Genomic DNA, 21,238 nt, shown 5'->3' on the forward strand with positions numbered 1-21,238 from the left:
AACAATGAAAGAGAATTCAACTTTCAAAATTTCCCTTAACTCAGAGGAATATACCCATAAAGTGTAATTTCACCTGTTCATTCACCAAGGAAGTAAGACTGTCTTCAAGCATACATATATATTTTTTTTTATTTCTGGAACATGTCTCAGACTCTTTATTAAAACCCTTATTAAAAATATCATTTTAAGTTTTGTTTTCACTTGATATTTTAACAATTGGTGTGACAAGGTTAATAGTTTTTATTAGTGAATATACAGATATTCTGTGTGTTGTGTCATCAAAGAAAACATACTCTCTAAAAGAAAGAAATGCTCTGTGTTTTATTGCTTCTCTATGCACAAATCAGAAATGACAAAAATGCACCTCATTTTATTTTGTTAAAATTATGAAGTTTGTAGAAACCTTTAAATTTATAATATGATCTTTGAAGGGTTGTGGAAATCTTTAAATCTATAATATTATTTTTGAGAGGAAGACTTATTTATTTTAAATGATAATGGCATTTGCTTAGGTTTATATGCTATACTAGATTTTTATATACATTAGCATAATTTAATTTTGACTTGTTCAGACAGGTGTTTTTTTTTTTAATATGGTCTATCCTTGAGAATGTTTCATGTACACTAGAAAAAAAATATAGTCTGATGTTCTAGGATGAAATGCTCTATAAATGTCAATTATGTCCATTTCATCTACTGTGCCATTTAGGGCTGCTATTTATTTATTTTCTGTTCGGATGATCTATCCATAGCTGTCAATGATGTATTTAGGTCCCCTAGTATAAATGTATTTTAGTCAATTTCTCCCTTTAGTTCTGTTAGTAGTTGCTTGGTATATTTCAGTGCTCCCTGATTGGGGGCATAAATATTGATAACTGTTATGTCTTCTTGTATAGTCTTCTTTATCATTATGAAATCTCCATCTTTGTCTCTTGTTACCTTTTTATTCTGAAGTCTGGTTCATCTGATATCAGTATGACTACACCTGATTTTCTCTGGATACCATTTGCTTGGATTGTTCATTTCTACCCTTTCACTTTGAGTCTATATTTGCCCTTGTAGCTGAGATGTGTCTCTTGGGTTTAGTTTTTTGATCCAATCTGCTACTCTGTGCCCTTTTATTGGTGAGTTCAGTCCATTTAGTTCAGTCTATTACATTTAGGGTGATTATTAATATGTGAGGATTTCCTGTCATTTTATCTTTGGTTTTCTGGTAAGACTGTGTCTCCATTGTTTCTTTGCCTTTTTGTTGTTGTCTATTTCTGTGTGGTGGTATTCTATGGTTTTTCCCTCTGTTTCTTCTTTTATTATGTTATACATTTCAGTTCTGGATTTTTTTTTGAGTGGTTACCATTAAGTTTATATAAAAGAAAGTTTCATATTTAGAGTATTCCATTTTCTTCAGCATGCTTACTTTCTCCATTCCCATATTCTGGTTCAGGCCTTTACTCTCCCCACTTTTATGTTTTGGTTGCCACAAATTATCCGTATTTATGCTGGTCAAATAGCCTCCTTCAGTATTTCTTGTAGTGCAGGTCATGTGCTAGAAAATTCCCTCAGTTTCTGTATGTCTGGAAAAATCTTTATTCCTCCTTCATATCTAAAGGATATCTTTGCTGGATATATTATTCTTCGCTCATACTTTCTCTCTTTCAGTAGTTTGAATATTTGATTCCACTCCCTCCTGGCTTGTAGAGTTTCTGCTGAAAAATATGATGATAATCTAATGGGCTTTCCTTTGTAGGTTACCATCTTCTTTTCCCTGGCTGCCTTGAGGATTCTTTCTTTGTCATTGACTTTAGACAGCTTCAATACAATGTGCCTTGGAGAAGGCCTGTTTGGGTTGAGGTAATTAGGTGTGCTATTTGCTTCTTGGATTCGAGGATCCAGTTCTGTCCACAAGTTTGGGAAGTTATCATCTACAATTTGTTTGAATATACTCTCTGTTCCCCTCTCTCTTTCTTCTCGTTCTGGTATGCCCATTATTCTTATATTGCTCTTTCTGATGGAATCAGAAAGTTATTGTAGAGTTATTTTGTTTAAGTCTCAAGTCTCTTTCTTCTTCCATCCGTGTCATTTCCAGTTTTTTATCTTCAATGTCACTGATTCTTTCCTCCATATTGTCAACTCTACTACCTAAGCTGGCTATTTCATTCTTCATTTCTTTTATTGAGTTCTTAATCTCCAGAAATTCTATTTGGTTCTTTTTTAAAATTTCAATCTCTTTGGTAAAATGTTCATTGTATTCTTTGATTGTGTTTCTGAGTTCATTAAACTGCCTGTCTGTGTTTTCTTGCATCTCGTTGAGTTTTTAAGAACTACAATCTTGAATTCTCTGTCATTTAAGTCACATATTTCCATGTCTTTAAGTTCATTTTCCGGAGACTTTTCATTTTCTTACTGAGCTGTCCTGTTACCTTGGCTATTCATGACAATTAATGATATATTATTTCTCTTCCTAGACATCTACAGGAGTGGGTTCTACAACAGATTGATAGAAAGAGGTCTTTCTTTTGTTTTCCAGTAGGTATTAGTAGAATGTTTTATTTTCTCTCTGACTGCAGCCTGGTATTTTTTTTTTAATTATTATTTTTGGAAGAGAAACTGAAGCTAAGAAGGGTGAAGTGACTTATTCAAATTCACAAAGCTGTTAAGTGGTAGAGCGGGGATGTAAACGAGATCAGTGTCCCTGGCTTCAAAGTCTACATTCTTCTAATGCGAGCACACACTGCCTCCAAAACTAAGGAGGTGAAGATTGAGGGGGAGAGAAGAAGAATGATGTACTGCTCTGGGAGAAAGTAAAAATTCTGGGAGCTTCAGAACACAGCCCTGCTCCTTAGGCTGAGAAAACCTAGAATTTCTAAGACTTTAGACCCAAGCATTCTGAGTACCAGGAAACACGGGTGTTTGTGCAGTGCAAATTAAATCAGGCTCCCTGAGGGTAGACCAAGGACTGATATATGTGTATATATGTATGTACATACCTCTGTATGTAGGCACACACACACACACACACACACACACACACACACACACACACTGTGTTAGTCTGCTCGGGCTGCTATAACAAAACTCCATAGACTGGGTGGCTTAAACAATAGACATTTACTTTTCATAGTTCTTGAGGCTGGAAGTCAAAGATAAGGATGCCAGAGGGTCAGGTTCTGGTGAGAACCATCTTCCTCGTTTTCGGACAGGCCACTTTCTCTCTGTGTTCTCCATGGCAGAGAGTTATTTCTTGCTCTTCTCTTACTCATTAAATATTTTTTTTTCAATTACAGTTGACATACAGTATTATACTAGTTTCAGGTGTACAACATAATGATTAGACATTTATATACCTTACAAAATGATCACCCTGGTAAGTCTAATACCCATCTGATATCATACATAGTTATTACAATATTATTGACTATATTCCCTTGAGGGTTAGGGGGATGGGTGAAAGGGATTAAGACGTACAAATCGCCAGTTATAAAAATCGTCACAGGTATCTTTCTTCCTCTTCTTATAAAGATACTAATACCCATCATGAGAATGGGCTCCACCCCCATGAATTCATCTAAACTGAATTATCTCCAGTGACCCCACCTCCAAATACCATCAACTGGGGCTTTGGGCTTCAATATATGAATTTTTGGGGGACACAAACATTCAGTCCATCACACACACACACACACACACACACACACACACACACTCACACACTCACACACACCCTGCTGATTCTAATGTGCAGCCGAGTTTGCATTAGGACACTTGCTCTTAGACTTTAAAAATCACCTGGAGTATTTGCTAATAAATGGGCACCACCGCCACAGTTTCTGACTCTCTAGGTCTGGAATTGGGCTCCAGAATTTGCATTTTTAAAACGTTCTCAGGTGATGTTTGTGCTGGGACTTGACTCTGCGAACTGTTTTCGAAGTTGCTGACTTCTGATGTGTATAAGCTAGTAGAAATTATTTGCAACTAATTTTAATCAACTCTTGATTTCAGGAATTCAGTTCACAGAAATTCTTTTATTTAGTTACAAGTATTTATTGACTGCCACATAAAGGCTAGGCCTCCTGTGAGGTTCAGGGCGCACCCTAGGAAGTAAGGCTGATAGAAAGTCTGCTCTCAAGGGACTTCTGTTTTCTTGAAACCCAAGACTGAATGACTCACTCCTTTGTATTTCTATTGCAGTCTCACTTTATTTTGTATTTGTCTGTGTATCTCCCCACCTATGGTGGGATTTCCTTGACAAATTGTATGTCATTCTTTCACTCATTCATTCATTCATCATTCATTTATTTATCAGTTCACCATATAGTGTACTTGCAAATGAGATCCAGAGTAAAAGCTACAATCTTTGTCCTTAGGTAATTGCTTGTGTAGCCTTGAAGGCAGCAAATAGAAAACTGCAAGACAGAGCAATACATGTGAAAGAGGCTATGGAGGATGTTGTTGTTGCCGTGTCTCCAGTCCCTGCCTACTGCTCCCTTGCCTCAGCGGCTGCAAATGCTAAGCTAAGGTTTTGTCCCTCTCACCTTTTGTTGGAGACTGGCTGATGGAAACCATCTGCCCTGGAGATTGCAGAGAGATAACCACCTCCCTCCTTCCTTCTTGGACGAACAATCGACTTCTGCCAGCAGAACAAAATGGGGGGAGCAAGGAAGTCAGAGAGATCTGCAAAGGATCCCTTAAATGGCTAATGTGACCGGGAGCATATTTGCCTGGGATGTGAGCCTGAGTGGTGCAGGGATGAACACTTTTCAGTGACCCAGGAAACCACTGAATGCTATCTTCAGACTCTAGGGATTTTAAATGGGTAAGGGGCGTGATCACATTTCCATTTTAAAAATCATCGCTGTGACTGAAGGGGGGATTAGAGGAGACTAGGAGTAAAGTGAGTTTGGAGGCAACGGAGTAGTGGTTAACTGTCCTGGCTCTGGAGCTGGGTTTCCTGAGTTTGAATCCCTGATCTTTTACTACCTGTAATGCTTTGGGTCAGTGTCACGCAGAGCTTCCGGAGGGATCTCTGCTCCCGCTCCCCACATAAGTACGCAGGATATGGTGAGGCCATAAAGGAACACCCACGGAGCCATGGGTAGGGGAGTCATACCACTATAGTCTCACTGGAGGCTGGATTCACACGACATGTGACCTGCTGTCCACTTTTCTGCCAACAGACCGACTCCTCTCGCTAGCTGCAATCCGCCGTGCTAACTGCAATCCGTGCTTGCTAGCTCAGCCACCATCTTCTTGCTAGCCCCCATTTTCTGCTAGCGTAGCCACAGCAGTTATATTAGTGGCCAATGGCTCACTGGTTACAGCTGACGGCCAACTAGCCACAGCTGATGGCCATCCAATCACAGTTGATGGCCATTTACTACCTGAGCCAGCACCTTTCTATGTGAGGCTGAGAGCCTGGAAACTGCTTTCTGGGGCTCTGTCCCCACAGTCAGTATATGTAATTTTCTTGGTTCTCTCAATTTCCTTATCTGTACAATGGGGATAAAAGTAGAATTCACACTTTAAGGTTGTGTGAGGATGCAATTAATAAAATCATGTTACACACTTAGAACAGTTTCTGACTCATAGAAAGTATTCAACAAATGTTGGCTATCATTATTGTTTTAATAGTAGTGGTAGCAACAGTAGCACAAGGAGAGAGAGAAGTAGCAGCAGTAACCGTAGTAATATTTAGATGAGAAATGATTGGACGCTAAAGAAGGAAAGGGGGAAGAATTTTGTTTGATATTTAAGTTTTTTTAAGTCTTGGTGACAGTTTCGTTTAGGAGAGGTAAAAAGTAGCTTGGGCCCTGGCTAGATAAACAATGGTGCCGTTTCCTGAGCTGGGACCACAGCAGGAGATGCTGATTTTAATGGGAAAGTTGGAGTTCAGTGTTGTATATATTGAGTTTGAAATACATTTGCTACATCCTTGGAGAGAGACTCATATGTAATAGGAGAGGTTATACAGGCCTGATATTGGAGAGACAGAGACAGATTAGACTTGAGATAAATATCTGATAGTCAAGAGTATGTTTACAACTATTGCCTCTTTTGGGTGCCCACATTTTAAAATTAATAATTGAGAAAATAATTGGAACAAAACAGCTTAACAATATTTAAGCAGAAGAGTAGAATGGAAGCCTCAGGAGGACCCAGCAAAAAACAATAGAAAATGCAACCTTAGGAAGAGGACGTGGTACACCCCAAATCTCAGGTCGAACCAATAAGGTCTACTATGTCTGTAAAACTGCAAAAATAGATTCTCATTGTCTAGGAAATGTCTGCATTTCCCAGCCGCAGAAGGAATAAAGAGTATAAAAAGAGAAAGTTTTACGTTTAAAGTCACAGATGACATTCCAGTGCGAGGTGAGGGAAACATCACATTTGAAACCCACGTTCCCTTTGATAAATTTCTTTTGTACACAATGGCTGAAGCAGTTCCACAGTGTGTAATACTAGCTTTGTAAGAAAAACTGACTTATCTCAGATGTTTAAAACCAAAACCAAAACCAAAACCAAAAGCATACAGTTATCATAAAAGGCTACAGTGATCTAAAAATTAAATGAACACATTAGAAAACATTATAAAAAAGAGGAAAGGGTAAGTATAATTGTTCTGGCATCAAGAGTTCCCGTTCCTCTGCCAGAATTAGGTAAAAATAAAAATAAAAAAAAAAGCTATAAAAAATAAAAATAAAACAATTAGGCTTAAATTGTATCTTACAAAACTAAGTGTGTAAGGCATGTAATATTACTTTATTTCTTTTAAATCAAAATTAAATTGGACGCCAATCGTCAGTACCTCAGAGATAAAGGTACGTTCACTCTGGCTTATTATTGGGACTCCCTCCCTATTTACAAGTGTTATGCAAAGAATATTTGGTCAAGTCGGTGTTTCAGGGCTTCATTCTGGTTACCATTGTTGCCTTTCCTCATGCTACTGTCAGGGCCTAGGAACCTGAATTGTCAACCGAAAATTGCAGACTTAGAAAAATATATTTCAAGAACAAAGAGGGAAATCAAGAGATTTTAAAATGAAGGAAATCTAAGAGAATTTTTTGCCAGCAGATCTAGCTTATCTTAAATGACTAACTAAAGGAAGTTACCTGAACAAAAATTGTGTTCGATGGCTAAAACAAAATTATAACACTCTTTGATATGGCTCTGAATATATGTAGAGAAAATATTGATTACAGTTATAAGTGGGGGGAGGATAAAGGGACATAAAGCAGGAAAGGTTTCTATATGTCACTGAAACTGGTAGAATGACTGTGATAAGTTATGTCTAAGTAATGTAATACCTAGAGCAACTACTAAAAAAGCTAAACAATGAGGGAAACTAAAAAAACGCTATTGATGAACTAAAATTGAATTTTAAAAATTTACAAAAAATCACAAGAAAACCAGAAAAAGAAAACAGAAACAAGGAAATAGAATAAACAGACAACAAAAATAATGGCAGCTATCCAATTTATCTATTTTGTTGTTGCTTTTGCTGTTGGTATCATATCCCTGAAACCATTGCCTAGACTAAATTCATGAAGATGTACACCTACGTTGTCTTCTAAGAATTTTATAGTTTAGACTTTTACATGTAGATCTTTGATCTATTTTGAGTTTATTTTTGTATATGGTGCAAGGTAAGGATCCAACCCTTGACATTCTGTTGAGAATCAATTGACCGTGAACAGAAGGACTTATTTCAGGATTCTTAATTTTATTTCATTTGTCTCTAGGTCTATGCTTCTACCAGTACCATACTGTCTTGATTATTGTAACTCTATAGTAGGTTTTGAAATTGGAAAATGTGAGTCCTCCAATTTTGTTTTTCTTTTTCAAGTTTATTTTCGCTACTCTGACTCTCTTGCATGCATTTCCTTATAAATTTTAGGGGCAGCTTATTCATTTTTGCAAAGAAGTCAGCTGGTATATTGATAGGGACTGCACTGAATTTATAGATCAATTCAGGGAATATTGCCATTGTAACAATGTTAAATATTCAGAACCATGAATACAAATGTTTTTTCCATTGATTTAAGTATTTAATTTCTTTCAAACTACTTTGTAATTTTCCAAGTATAAGTTTTGCAACTTCTTAAATTTATTCCTAGGTATTTTACTCTTTTTGATGCTATTTTAAGTGGAATTATTTTCTTGATTTCTTTTTTTATTTGATCACTGCTACTATATAGAAATACAATTCATATTTTATATTTTGATATATCTTGCAACCTTATTGAACTCATTGATTAGCTCTAATAGTTCTTTGGTGAATTTCTAGAGGATTTTCTAGGTACAACATCATGTTTCACAATTAGAGATAGTTTTACTTCTTCCTTTCCAATCTGGAGCCTTTTATTTAAATTTCTTGACTAATTGCCCCAGCTAACATGTTGCATAGAAGTGGCACGAGTGGACATCTTCGTCTAGTTTCTGATATTAAATATGATGTTTGCTATCGGCTTCATGTAGGTGATCTCTTGTGTATATTTTCAACACCAAGGCGATCATACTAAGTTTGTTAATTTTTAGCCTGATTTTTTCACTCAATATACCACACACATTTCTCCATATCATTAAATGGTCTTGTACGTCACTGTAATGGCTGCACATCATTCTACTATATGTGGCCACATTTTAAAATTAATTATCTTGTCCATTGGTCTGAGGTTAGTTATTCTGAAAATTATTCCATAAGCCCATGTGGTTATATCCATGGTTGTTTATATTAGACTAAAATCTGAGAGGTAGCATATCTGGGTCAAAAGGCATGGACCTGCGATAGATTTTTCTAATTCAGTGTAATGTATATTGTACTTGTGTTTTTCTCTCCAATGGAGTCGTCAGCTGATTTTAGAACAGAGCCCAGGTTTTACTTCTGAGCATCCTCCATCGTACCCACAGCAGGACCATTCATCTGAAGGTGCTTAGGGAAGACACTTAAATAACTGGATATCTCTGCAACAAATTGCTTATTCTTAAACTTCCCCATCATCTCTAAGATATTTCAGTGGTTTTCCTTTTACAGGCTTTTATAATATAAAATACTATATACCCACACCTTTTGATAACATTACTATTATTTTTTAAAATACTTTTCTTTAGCCAACTGTATTTTATACTCATTACTTCTATGGTGTCTAATTATGAAAGATATTGCAAGTCTTTGTCTTCTTTTCTTTTTTCCTTTCTATGCAAGGCAGAGCAGGAAGTATCAGCGACTTGGTTCTTAAGAATCCAGTGTTTAAATAGTTCAGGGTTTGGTGAGTAAATAGAGTTGGTAGAAAGTTTAGTTTCTTTTAAGTTAATAGCTGGATTGAATGAGTATCTTTGGCTTGTCTAAACAATCTCACAGGTAATAACAATAAAAGCTTGCAACTAATACACACAAATTAACTGAGAAATTGGGTGTGTTTAGTAGACGGTTTGCAGGGAGGAGACTGTGAGGAGCAAGCTGAATTAAACAATGGGAGGGGAGGAGCCATTTGAAAGAATGGGAAAGGGGCCAAAGGAAATTCATGACAATCTGTGCCTAGTGAATCACACAGGAAAAGATAATGGTTATTAACTGTGAACAGTCTGAGCTTTTATGCTGTTCGGGTTTACTGTAAATTAGTTTGGGGGGCACTGTGCTAAGGAACAAATGACACTTTGTTTAAAGAGAGAGAGAGAGAAATAGTCCTCATACTGGGCTCTGTTTTACTTCAGAGTTGTTTTCCAAGGAGTACTGTAAGAGCCTTTCCTGAAATGTAACATTTCAATGCCTGGAGTTTCATGTCTACGTATAATTTATCTCATACATTAAAAGGGAAAGATGCTTTTATGAAATTTTAGTCACCTGTTAGGAAAATCCATGTCTTTTAAAGTTTAGAAATTCTAGGGTTTCTTATCAAGACATCTACATCTGTATCCCCAGCTTCTTAGCAAGGAATGTAAACACGCCAAAGTTTAGTTCCTTTATTAATATTTATTGAGGTGCAAAATGGCAGTGCTGTGCAGACCTGGGCAGCACAAGGTCCTTGTGCCTGGAAATTTTAGATTTTAGATTTCAAGTAGTGAGATGAAAATAGAATAACACAAGCTCATAATGATGCGGTATAAAAATGTATTGTGCAGCTTTTATGGATCTGAACTGCTTAAGACCAAGACCAAACCAAAACACGGAGTACCTATAATATGAAGAAAAGCTTTAGAGGACCTATGGGGGTAGTGGCTGGAGAAGCCAGGTAAAACAAGAATGGATCCTGTTGTGCAAAGAGCCGGATATTCTGGGTGAGATGGGGGCTTGAGAAGAAAGCGTGGGACACCGGTCAGCTATGATCTCCAGTGCCTCTTGATTCCGTATCAAGTTATAAAACAGGAAAAAGATGTGTTTCCCCGGTTAAGGGGAAAGAAAAGAAAATTTTAGGAGACGATAGGTTGGTATAAATACTGTATGGGAACGCAAAGAAAATAAGGACTCAAAGCTGTGGATCAGTATGATGAGCATGACACTCAAGAGTTCAGCATCCTCTCCCAGGGGCGTGGTGCAGCCTTTGTGTCCTGGAGCAGTCCACAGAGAAGGCTTGGAAGGGACTTGCTAATGGTTGACGGACTAGAAGGGGACGTAGGGTGCTGAGAAAGACACTAGTAAAGTTATCAGTTACTGGTGCGTATCTTCCCTTTATCTTCAATTTCTGGATTCTGAGAGCCTTCCTCATTCTTCTCATGGCTACTACTCCAGTAGGATTATTACCTATCTATGCCTGAGCCATTATACCAGACCCTTGCTTGGCCTTCCCTCCTTTTGCTTAACCATTTTTTTATACTGATGATCAGTCTTTTCAAAACCCCACTTTTAGCATGTCTGATCCTGCCTTCTTGAAGTTCCCGCTTCAAGTTCGTACTTTACTAATCATTTTTCAAATGCTTCCATGAACATCTATAAAGCTTATTTCACACAGTTCTTTTCTCAAATCTTTAGCTCTTGCCTAAGTCAGAGTTTTTATTTTTGCTTCTGTGATTTTGCTTAGCTGTTTTCTCAGCCCACTTCCCTCTGTTTAGATTCCACTCAACCTTCAAAGCCCAGTCAAAATCCTATTTTTAACAAAAAACCTTAGGCTAACTACTGCAGCTCACAAATATTTCTTTATTTTCTTTTCTCTTTGCCAAGATATAAGTCTATTAACTGGGATGCTGCAAAAGAAATTACCTCATTTCACATTCTGTTGAATACAATGGTTTCTTATATTTCCATTCTGCTTTCTAGCCATAGAGGAAACATTTTGATAATGGAAGCCATTCTGAGATTCCCATAGTACGTCAGGCAGTGCTGGGCACCAAGCAGTTAACTCATAGCACATGCTCCTTGACTGAAGAAGCCATATTGAATAAGATACAATGTTGCAAGTATGCAAAGTATAGGAAAATGATCAAAATTGAATGGCATGAGTCAGAGACAGTTTCCAAAAAAGATAATATAATTTTGCAAAAGCTTTTGTTCCTTCTTTCTTCAGACTTTGAATGGGAGGAAGGGGTAAATTCTAAATATTATATGGTCCATTGTGTTGTTTGGTACAAACATTCTAGGGAAAATGGAACCTGGAATATTTGATGGGCCCTCCAATTATGGCATGTCAACCTGGCGTGTGCTTTATTTTCTTTTATGCCTCAGAATGTCTGTTCTTATTAATAGTGGAGGTTATCCAAGGGCAAAGAATGTGTAGTCCTTTTGACCAAGGGCTACTTTCCAAAAATAAAATAGCTCACTAATTATTATCTCTTCTGTCTCCAGTCCATTTCTGCCATACACAGCAATGAAGGATTCCATTAAAAAACATTACTATTTTATTAAAAATGCTAAATTGATCTAGTATTCTTTTTAATTTCCCAGTGGGTTTTGAAGAGATTATGGAACCATCTGTGTGTGCCCAGAAGTGGTAATAATAATAACAGAAGACTCTACCTCAACTTTGGTGGCCCTTTCTTTTTCAAAAGTGACCTGAGTGGGGTCATTGTCGTTACTGATTATAATTGTCTATCTTCTTCCAAACTGATAACAAGGGACACAATATTTCTCAATACTCTTAGAACATAGTGTAAAAAGGAATGCTTACTGAAGTAAGCAGTTTATACAGACTACTTCATGGACTTATTCAGTAATCAGAGTTTATCAAAAACTAGAGCCAATTCATTCTTAATTTGTTTTTACGCACGGTATAATCTTTAGTAGGCTGGTGAAACTTATGAGCAAACTTTTGTGCCAGTTATAAAGCTATTGTTCCTTAGCTTCAAGCCTACTATTCTGAAATCCAATTTGCGATGCTGAGGCTAAGACTTTGCAAACCACATTGCAGCATGGCCACCTGACTTCCCGCTAGGCTACGCCAATGGAGGGCTCTAGTCAAAAATGACAAGGCTGGAGGAGGAAGAAGAGATTTTCTCCTTCCTGTTTGTTTCCTGCCTATTTCCTCTTGCTGTGCTATACTTTTCCATCGCTGCATCAGCAGTGTTTTCCCACAACAACAGCTGAATTCATTTTGCAGCTTTTCCAACATTGCAGAGTTGGGTTGTGGCACCACCTCAGAGACATCAGCACCAGCTAGAACCCTCTGCAGAGAAGTCCGAGTTTCAGTTCCACTGGGTCGTCCTCTAGATGTCAACCTCTTCCCTTTGTTCTCCCAGACCAAGGAATGAGGCTGCCTTCTGCAGTAGATACCTCCATAATACCTTAATGCAGTGGTAGGCAAATTTTCATATGTATTGTCTATAGATGCTTTTGTTCTGTAAGAGAAGAGTTGAGTAGTTGTGATAGAGACCCTAGGACTGCAGAGCTGAAAGTTCTATGGTATCTGGCCATTTTTACATAAAGTTTGCTGAACCCCGTCATAGTGTTATTCTCACCTTTTAATTAACAGGTTTACACAGAACTAAAAATTTTTGTATTAAATCCTCTGTTCAAACAATTGATATGATTTCGCTCTCCTGCTTGGATTCTCATCAATACAAAACTTGGTTCCACAAGTGGTCCCAGGAAACAAAGACTCCAAATGAAAATTTGGGACTGATTTGGTCATGTTCGTGGACTTGAACACAATGCTGAATGAAAGTAGGTACTAGTAAGTAATCCATGGCATTCAGTATCATCTCATTTAATCAAATTATCACCTATGATTGACTGTGATGAAGTGTCTACTAAACAAGTGCCTACTAAGCTACTGAACTTGACCACTCTGGCAGTAAGGATGACTATAAGGAAACTGATGTGGTATGAATTTTCTGATTGCACTGGAACTCTTACAGAAAGAAAATGGCTAACTCAGAGACTTAGAATTTCTACTGCAGCCCTAAAAGAATATTTTATTTTTTGTAGCCAACAGAATTAACATTGCTAAACATCAAAATTTAATTGGACAGGATGCACAATTACAAAAAAATGTTATTCACAGCTTTTCCAAGTCTTTCAAGTACAAGTACTGAATCTGACTTGGGAAGAAATGTACCCCTATTTAGTCTGGTGAAATCTATGAATCCCTTCTCAGATTATTGCTTTTTGATGCATAAAATAAAATGTATAGAATCAAAAAGAAAACCAATTATATTGAAATATGGTAAAATGTAAATATGGTAAATGTTTCGTTTTGTTTTGTTTTTTAAAAAAAACAAAACCAAAGAACGTGTTCTTTCACATAAACACTGAAAGAACAAGATCAAAAGTAGGTCTTCTAAGTGCCATCATTTTGAACACTCTTTCTACTTAATATCCCAGAGTTAAGTGTTACTTATAACATTAGGGAGATGAGGAGGGTGGAGAAATATCTCTGGCATTCAGCTTTAGGTTAGATAAACCACATTAACTCTAGACTTTTACTATAGTGCATTTTTTTCTTCCCTGGATTTTCAATCCTTTCAACATTCCCTTTGACCAGTGACTTGTGCTAGGGTTTTCCCTCGGTATATACAGGAACTAAGAAGACTACACAATGTAGAAGTATTCTGTGTTTCTTCTATATGTCCTTTGCTTGTACCTGCTTAGCCATTCTATTATCATGGGAGACTATTTCTCCAACCTCAAAGAATGTGTTTTATTTATTAATTCTTTTTCAAATTCTGCTCACTCAGTGAATGATTCAGAAGGAAAATGCTCAGATTCAGGTGAAGAGAGTCATGCCAAATACTTGCCAGACCACAAAAACTTCAGCTGCCTGGACTAAAAGCTGATTTCAGTTGCTTAAGAATTTGGGGGTGAAAACGCTGTTTGTAGTGAACTTGTAGAAATTCTGCAAATGTCACAAGGACAGGGATCGTGTCTGTCACTTATTCAGTTGAAGAACCATTTAACAGTCTGCTTTAATGAATTGTTTTATCTCTTTATCATCATTGGTTAGACTGTTAGACCCTCCAATAATTTACAGTCTCAAGGGTTACAGTTTCTTTCCCTGGAGACCCTGAAATTCTGCCCTGATAATTCTGTTTACGGAAGATGGTTTATTCTGTTCTGCTTGTGCTTTGGTCTTCATGCCCTAACCCAGTGGTTCTCAAGTGTGAGTATGCTTCCGAATCACTGGCAGGCTTGTTAAACTATGGATTACTGAGCTCCCCACCAATAGTTTCTGATTCAGTCGGTCAGGGGTAGGGCCTGACAATTTGTGTTTCTAAATAGTTCGCAGTTGTGGCAAATGCTGCTGGTCTGAGGACCACACTTTGAGAACCACAGCTCTAACCAGCCACCAATACCCACTCGTTCCAGAACATTCCACTTTTGTTCACAGATAATATGTTTCTATTCTCTTTTTCCTATTTTTGAGATCATTTCCCTTCCACTCATTTTAAAATATGATGCTAAATGTGCTAAACACGTGTAAGTCTTACCATGTAACTTAACAGCTTTCAAAATAGGTAGCTTTCCTCTCATATTAGTCATATGGGGGTTATAGTGATGTACCTAGTTACCTACTAGTTGGTGGTTTGGCATCTCCAACTATCACAGCCATGCTTCTAAATTATGCAAGCTCAAACAGACAAGGACAAATCAAGGGTCATAGTAGAATTCTGTGCTGGGATCAAGCTTATTTCTGTTCCATGATGGAGTTCTTCACCCCAGCAGTATCATTTGCTCATCACCCCTGCCTCTAGCTATCAGTAGAGGTGTTCCCTGAATACTTGTTTTGGGAAACAGGAGGGTTCATAGTTCCATACAGTGATTCATTTATTGTTCCCAAAGTAGTTTCAACTCAGTCATGCCTAGGTTGTTTGAGAGATCTCAAAGTAGATCATGAAGTTGGTCATCACCAACAGGCAAGAGGTGTAAATATAACCCATGCTAAGTGTGGTATAAATGCCAAGGAAGCAGTTTATCTTGTTCAATTCCACTAAGGGCAAGTGACACAGCAGCTGCAGACCTGTCCATAGTGGCCTGAGGCGTACATGCCGGCACTTTGAGGTTCTTGGCTCTATCTCCACTAGTGGGAAAACCTTGCATGTGATCAGAGCAGCAATCATAATGGGACTTGACAAAGTAATTGAGAGAGGCAGCTGCGTTTGCAATGCTGAGGACTAATTCAATGGATTTTCTTCCCTGTCTTCAGCAGCATTCAACAGCTTCTTTGGTGACCAGCTACGTCATTTGGCAGCAGGCTCAAGTGCTCACAACTGCACAGAGCAAGGAGCATTCTGAACAGTGATGTTCCAGTTTAAAAGGACAGAGCTGCAAACAAAGGTAGGGTTTTATTTTGGGTAAGATCCTTTCAGCTGCACAAAATCTCATGCCCGACCACATGCCATTCACCACTCCACACTTACAGCACTGGGCATATGTCTTCACTCTCTTATTCTTCAGTCCTGAATGGGGGGTGGATAGCTGCTGTCAGCATCCTGTCCTGAGTTTCCTTTGTCTTTAACTCTCTCCATGTCCCATTTTCCTCTTTGCTTCTCTTCTGTACCACTTTAAGCTCCTATCCCCTCCTTCTTTGGGGGCCTGTGTTTTATTAAGATGATTATTTTTTTTGATAGTGGTTTGGTTCCTGGAGTGTAATATTCGGTGTTTTCTTTTGATGGGAGAAAAGTCAGTTTTTCAGCCTTTACTTGGAGTACAGAGTAAGACCAGCTCTGCCTTCCCACAGGTTTATAGTAAAAGTAACTGCCTACAAAATATTGTGATACTGCTTCATTGCACTTGTCACAGTTAGGAGTTGTGTACATTTGAGTAATTATTTGTTTGATATCTGTCTTCCTCACTGAACATAGGCCACTGTTTTCTCCACTATTGGGTCTCTAATGTCTATCAGAGTGTCTGGTACACAGCAGCTATATAATAATATTTGTTATGGAGAAGGAAAGAATGTACATCTCAAGTGTACCAGTTGAGTCATGGAAAAACCTTGGCTGATCTTAACTACACTTTGGAAACGGTGCTCTGCTTTAGAAAGGATTGTGCAAAAAGACCTAAATTTTATGAATGAGTTTGGTTTTTTGTTATTGTTATTTGTTTGTTATTTTAGTTTATTTTGAGACATTCAAGTGATGGTATTTGTTGGGTGGAAATAGACGATATATCACTCAATAAGAAGAAATATTAACTATGATGAATTATACAAACTTTCTATTCGAGTAACTTGTTACTGGAATATATTTACTGCTAGAGCTTTATGTTATGTTTATTAAAACTTTGGAAATACGGTCTATACTAGTTTTGCTAGGGCTGCCATAAAAAAGTACCACAAACTAGGAGACTTAAACACCAGATATGTATTGTCTCTCAGGTCTGGAGCCTAGAAGTCCAAGATCAAGGTGTCCTTGATCAAGAAGTCCAAGATCAGGGTTGGTTCCTTCAGGGAGAAATCTCTTCCATGCCTTTCTTCTAGCTTCTGGTGGTTCCTGGAAATCTTTGGCCTTCAGTGGCTTGCAGAAACATCACCCTGATCTCTGCCTTCATGTTCACATGGCATTTTCCCTGTGTATCTGTGTCTTCTTATGAGGACACCAGTCATATTGGATTGGGACCACCCTACTCTAGTATGACTTTATCTGAACTAATTACATCTGCAACAACTCTGTTTCCAAATAAGGTCACTTTCTGTGGTAGTGGGGGTTAGGACTTCAACATAGGAAGTTTTTTGAGTGGACACAATATACCAATAACATGATCCAGTAAGATACAGCTGTTGAACAAAAGATGTATCTGCTCAGCCAGAATCTCCATCCGTAAATACCTCCCCATGTTCCCTGCCAACTCCTTTCAGTGGCAGAGTTTCAATCTTTTTCTGATGTGGGTTTAGGATGATCCTGGCTTGGCAATTAACTTTGATTTAACTAGTGAACCTTTTTCAGAGAACCAGCCAGCAGGTGGGTTGCCAGCTGGCACATCTCTCTGTGCCATCTCCCGTGACAGGGACACTCCATGAGACAGTATGAGAAAACTTCTAATGTCTACAGAGAGTGTAAAAATTCTCCTTCTCATTGGCACATGCAAAGCAGTCCCCTCTGCTCCCCTAGTGTGTGAAGAGGGCAAGTGAGACTTTTAGGGTAATGTCTAGCTAGTATTTGCTACTCAAAACTCTGACATCAGCAGACAGAAGAGTTCCTATGAAAAGAAGAAACTAGGGTGATGAAATACACTGGAAGCATCTGACACAAATATTTTACTTCACCATAGAAAAGGGGAAAGTAATGTTTGACTTCTGGCTGAATGTCCATGAGAAAGACCAATATTTAATCTTGTCTCTGGCATGTTATCAAGAGAACATGTTACATCACTTGCCTGTAGCTTCCAGGTGCTTAAAAAAGTAACTGGCTGAGATACAAGGGCTTCCCAAATTATAAAATTCAGAGCAAGTTGGTTGTCCCTGTTGATGCAGACTGTGCTGTAAAGTGCATCCATCAGCGATGCAGTCATTGCCACTGTTTTGGGATCAATGAAGAGAGGGAGGCAGCTGAGCCATCACAGCCAGGGCAAATGGTTTGGCCCATGGTGAGTTAGCAACAGAGGGTGAACTCAAATGGGGATCTCTTGCCGAATGGGCCAGAGTGTTCTTTAGCAAACAATATCATTTGGTGAATGAGTGAGGAAAGAAAGTCAGTGATAAAACCAAATAATTTAGGAAGCAAAAAATGCAAGTGGTGAGAATAGGTGACAAGCCTGAGAAAGTATTACAAAATGTGGCTGGCTTCTGGTCCTGACCACGCATGCAATCCCAACAAGTTACCCCCACACAGTGGGTCTTATTCTTTCTCACCTGGAAGTAAGGGTAATGGGATAACTCATTTCTAAGGAGGTTTTAGGATAAAACTTCCATAATATTATGATTTCAAGCCAATTTATTAGAGTCTCAATTCCATATATCTTTAGTTAGCCTCGATCTGTCTTGATAGTCTTAATGTTTTATATATTTAAACTTCCATCTAATTGGTTCTCATATTTTTATAAATAATAATTAAATTTTTTCCTTACTTCTATGTTTTTAGGGTGTCATTGACACAAAATATATCCCAAAACTATTTTATACAAAGCAAGTGGCCAAAATTAGAAATATATACACCGGGGGTGCCAAAAACCTGTATACAAGTAGACACTTTGGTCAGCGTTGCTCAAGCAATAGTTCACCGTAATCAGAAGTGTCTGGATTCTGATGGTAACCACTTTGAATACCTCTTGTAACTGCAGAAGTTAAATGGGACTTGTATTCATCTTTTGTTATTGGTATACATTATTACAATTTTAATAGTTTTTTCCTTTCTTAAAATGTGTATACAGTTTCTTGGCACACTCTGTATATGTTTTGCCATGTTTCTGAAGCTAAGTATCTTAAAAAGATTAGCTTCGATGACATAAAATAAAATTGAATCCCCTCTCCCCACACAATAACAACAACAACAACAACAAAAATCAGTGCGTTCTAAAGCAAGCCCCTTGGTGTATATACGAGTACATAAGATCCTGCCTCCAGTTTTTCAAACTATAATTGTGAGGATCACTAGACATAAATAAATAAGTATATAAGGAGAGAAGAAGTGCCTATGGAAGATGAGCTTCAAGACATATACTGTGAATTTAAATCCACAGTATACGGATTAGATGGTATTTGGAAGTATAGTAAGAGTCTTCCCAGTGAATGTCTAGTTGAGTCAGGCCATTTTGAATTAGCAATCAATGTAGCGGGAATTTAGCTCAGGCAAGAACTTAACCTCCACACAGAAGATCCTCATAAAAGTGCTAGTTGGGGCGGCCGGATAGCTCAGTTGGTTAGAGCGCGAGCTCTCAACAACAGGGTTGCCGGTTCAATTCCCACATGGGATGATGGGCTGTGGCCCCTGCACCTAAAGATTGAAAATGGCGACTGGACTTGGAGCTGAGCTGCGCCCTCCACAACTAGATTGAAGGGCAACAACTTGGAACTGATGGGCCCTTGAGAAACACACTGGTTCCCAATATTCCCCAATTAAAAAAAAGAATTAAAAAAAAGTGCTAGTGAGCAGCAACCATAAATGCTCTGGTGTTAACACAACTCTGTGATGCTGTGTTACTCAGTCATGTTGGATGGTGGGAGGCCATGTTGGATAGTGGTCAAGAGGATAGGCTTCCTGTAGTCCAGTCGTTGTTTTAAAATTTTAAAATACTATTTCCACTTCTCACAACTGTGTGACCCTGGACTAGTTATATCATTTTCTGAAGTCTCAGTTTCCTCCCTGTAACTTAACGATGGATCTCAGTACCTATTTCAGTTTTCTTTTGTGCATGAGGATTACACAAGATAATAAATGTGAAGTGTTCAATTAGAGTGGCACATAGTAAATGTGTAATAAGTATTAGGTAATAATTAATATTATACTTGTTCTGATGTCCTCCATCTTGGAGAAACTGAGTCCATCCCAGGAATAGATTCAGAACCCAATGACTTTCTTTCAATGGAGAACAACATTTCAAGTATCCCAGAACCTACCATCACCTGATAGATCCAGATCTGAAGAGAAAAAAACATCCCTGAGGTCACGCATGGGTACGGTGGTTCTGCTGTTTTAGGAGCGCCCAGTCCATTACAAGTCTAAACAATGTGGTCCTCGCTCTGAGCAGAAAACAGTGAGCAAGGAAACATCTGTTTTGTAAGAAGACAATTCAGACTTGGTTTTCAGGGCCTTTCATAGTCCCAAACTTATCAGCTATGGCAGTAGCAGCAGTAAGAATTACTGACTTTGGCACCCAGAGATTGTGAGAAAATAAAAATGGAAAAGAAAAGGTAGTTTGCAACCTCAAGGTGAGTAAATAGAAATGGGGTAGGAAAAGAAGCCTAGAAAGACATGAAACAATCTGAATGAATCTAAACATACACCCCTAGATATATGGAAATGCAGAAATGACTTTCAGAGGCTGCCCCACTCAAGTAAATGCCTGGCCCCTCCTTGAGCACATCTAATGGTGGGGTATTTCATTCTTCTTAAACATCTCACCCACTCTCAGTAGGGACTAGCTCTATGTAACTTTGTAGAGACAGTAGTGAGGAGAAAAAACAAATCATTCTAATCGTGGTTTGGATCTGGCTCCATTGTTTAATACTTCTGAACTTTGGATGGAAAATAGGACATGCATGCATGGACATCATAACAGTATCTTCTTCAAGGGGTTGTTGCTGGTATGCAATAAAATAATACATATAACTCATACAGCACAATGCTGGACACATGACTAACACTAATGGAACCAACTGAGTGTTCAATTACTGTTGTTATGATTATTCAGCAGGACTGTCTGGCTCCAACATTCTCATCTTGAACGATTGACTTCATCTCTCTGTACTTTTATTGCCTCCTCTGTAAATGGGGATTCCAGGAGCATCTATGTCATGGAAATGTTGAAAGAATTAGATGAGTTGATACAGATAAAGCTCTGAGAATAGTACCCGACACATAATAGGGGCTCATTCAATGTTACTCCTTATTGATGGAGATCTTCTGACCAGTTGCTACTTCTGTTTTCACGCTGTTTGCACAATGAGCGTTTCTCTCAAGCAGAACTTGTGTGACCTTTCTAGCTCTCTCTCTCCACGAGAACTCTTCCAACGTAGGATCAAATTGAAGCAATAGGTTTAAACTTCCACATTGCTCATGTGCCTCCCAAGAGGATGAGAATAAATCCACTTCCAGGGAGGAGACCTGAGGAAGAGGAAGACAGTAGTTTCAGTGCGATATAGAAGGAACATGAAGTATTCTGAGAAAGGTAGGCCCAAGGTGGGGATGACAACGTGGTTTGTTTGGGAGCCTGGCACTGTGG

General features: G+C 38.2%; 1 protein-coding gene across 1 annotated transcript in view; it reads left to right on the forward strand.

Moving 5' to 3' along the window:
- DIO2 (iodothyronine deiodinase 2) overlaps positions 1-21,238 on the forward strand; it is a 209,824-nt gene that overhangs the window by 31,604 nt on the left and 156,982 nt on the right. Inside the window, exon 2 of the mRNA XM_019731106.2 lies at positions 15,567-15,694. The gene's annotated coding sequence lies outside the window, so the exon portion shown is untranslated. The remainder of the gene's footprint in view (positions 1-15,566; positions 15,695-21,238) is intronic.

The sequence above is a fragment of the Rhinolophus sinicus genome, linkage group LG03 (assembly GCF_036562045.2).
Source record: "Rhinolophus sinicus isolate RSC01 linkage group LG03, ASM3656204v1, whole genome shotgun sequence".
NCBI classification, from domain to species: domain Eukaryota; kingdom Metazoa; phylum Chordata; class Mammalia; order Chiroptera; family Rhinolophidae; genus Rhinolophus; species Rhinolophus sinicus.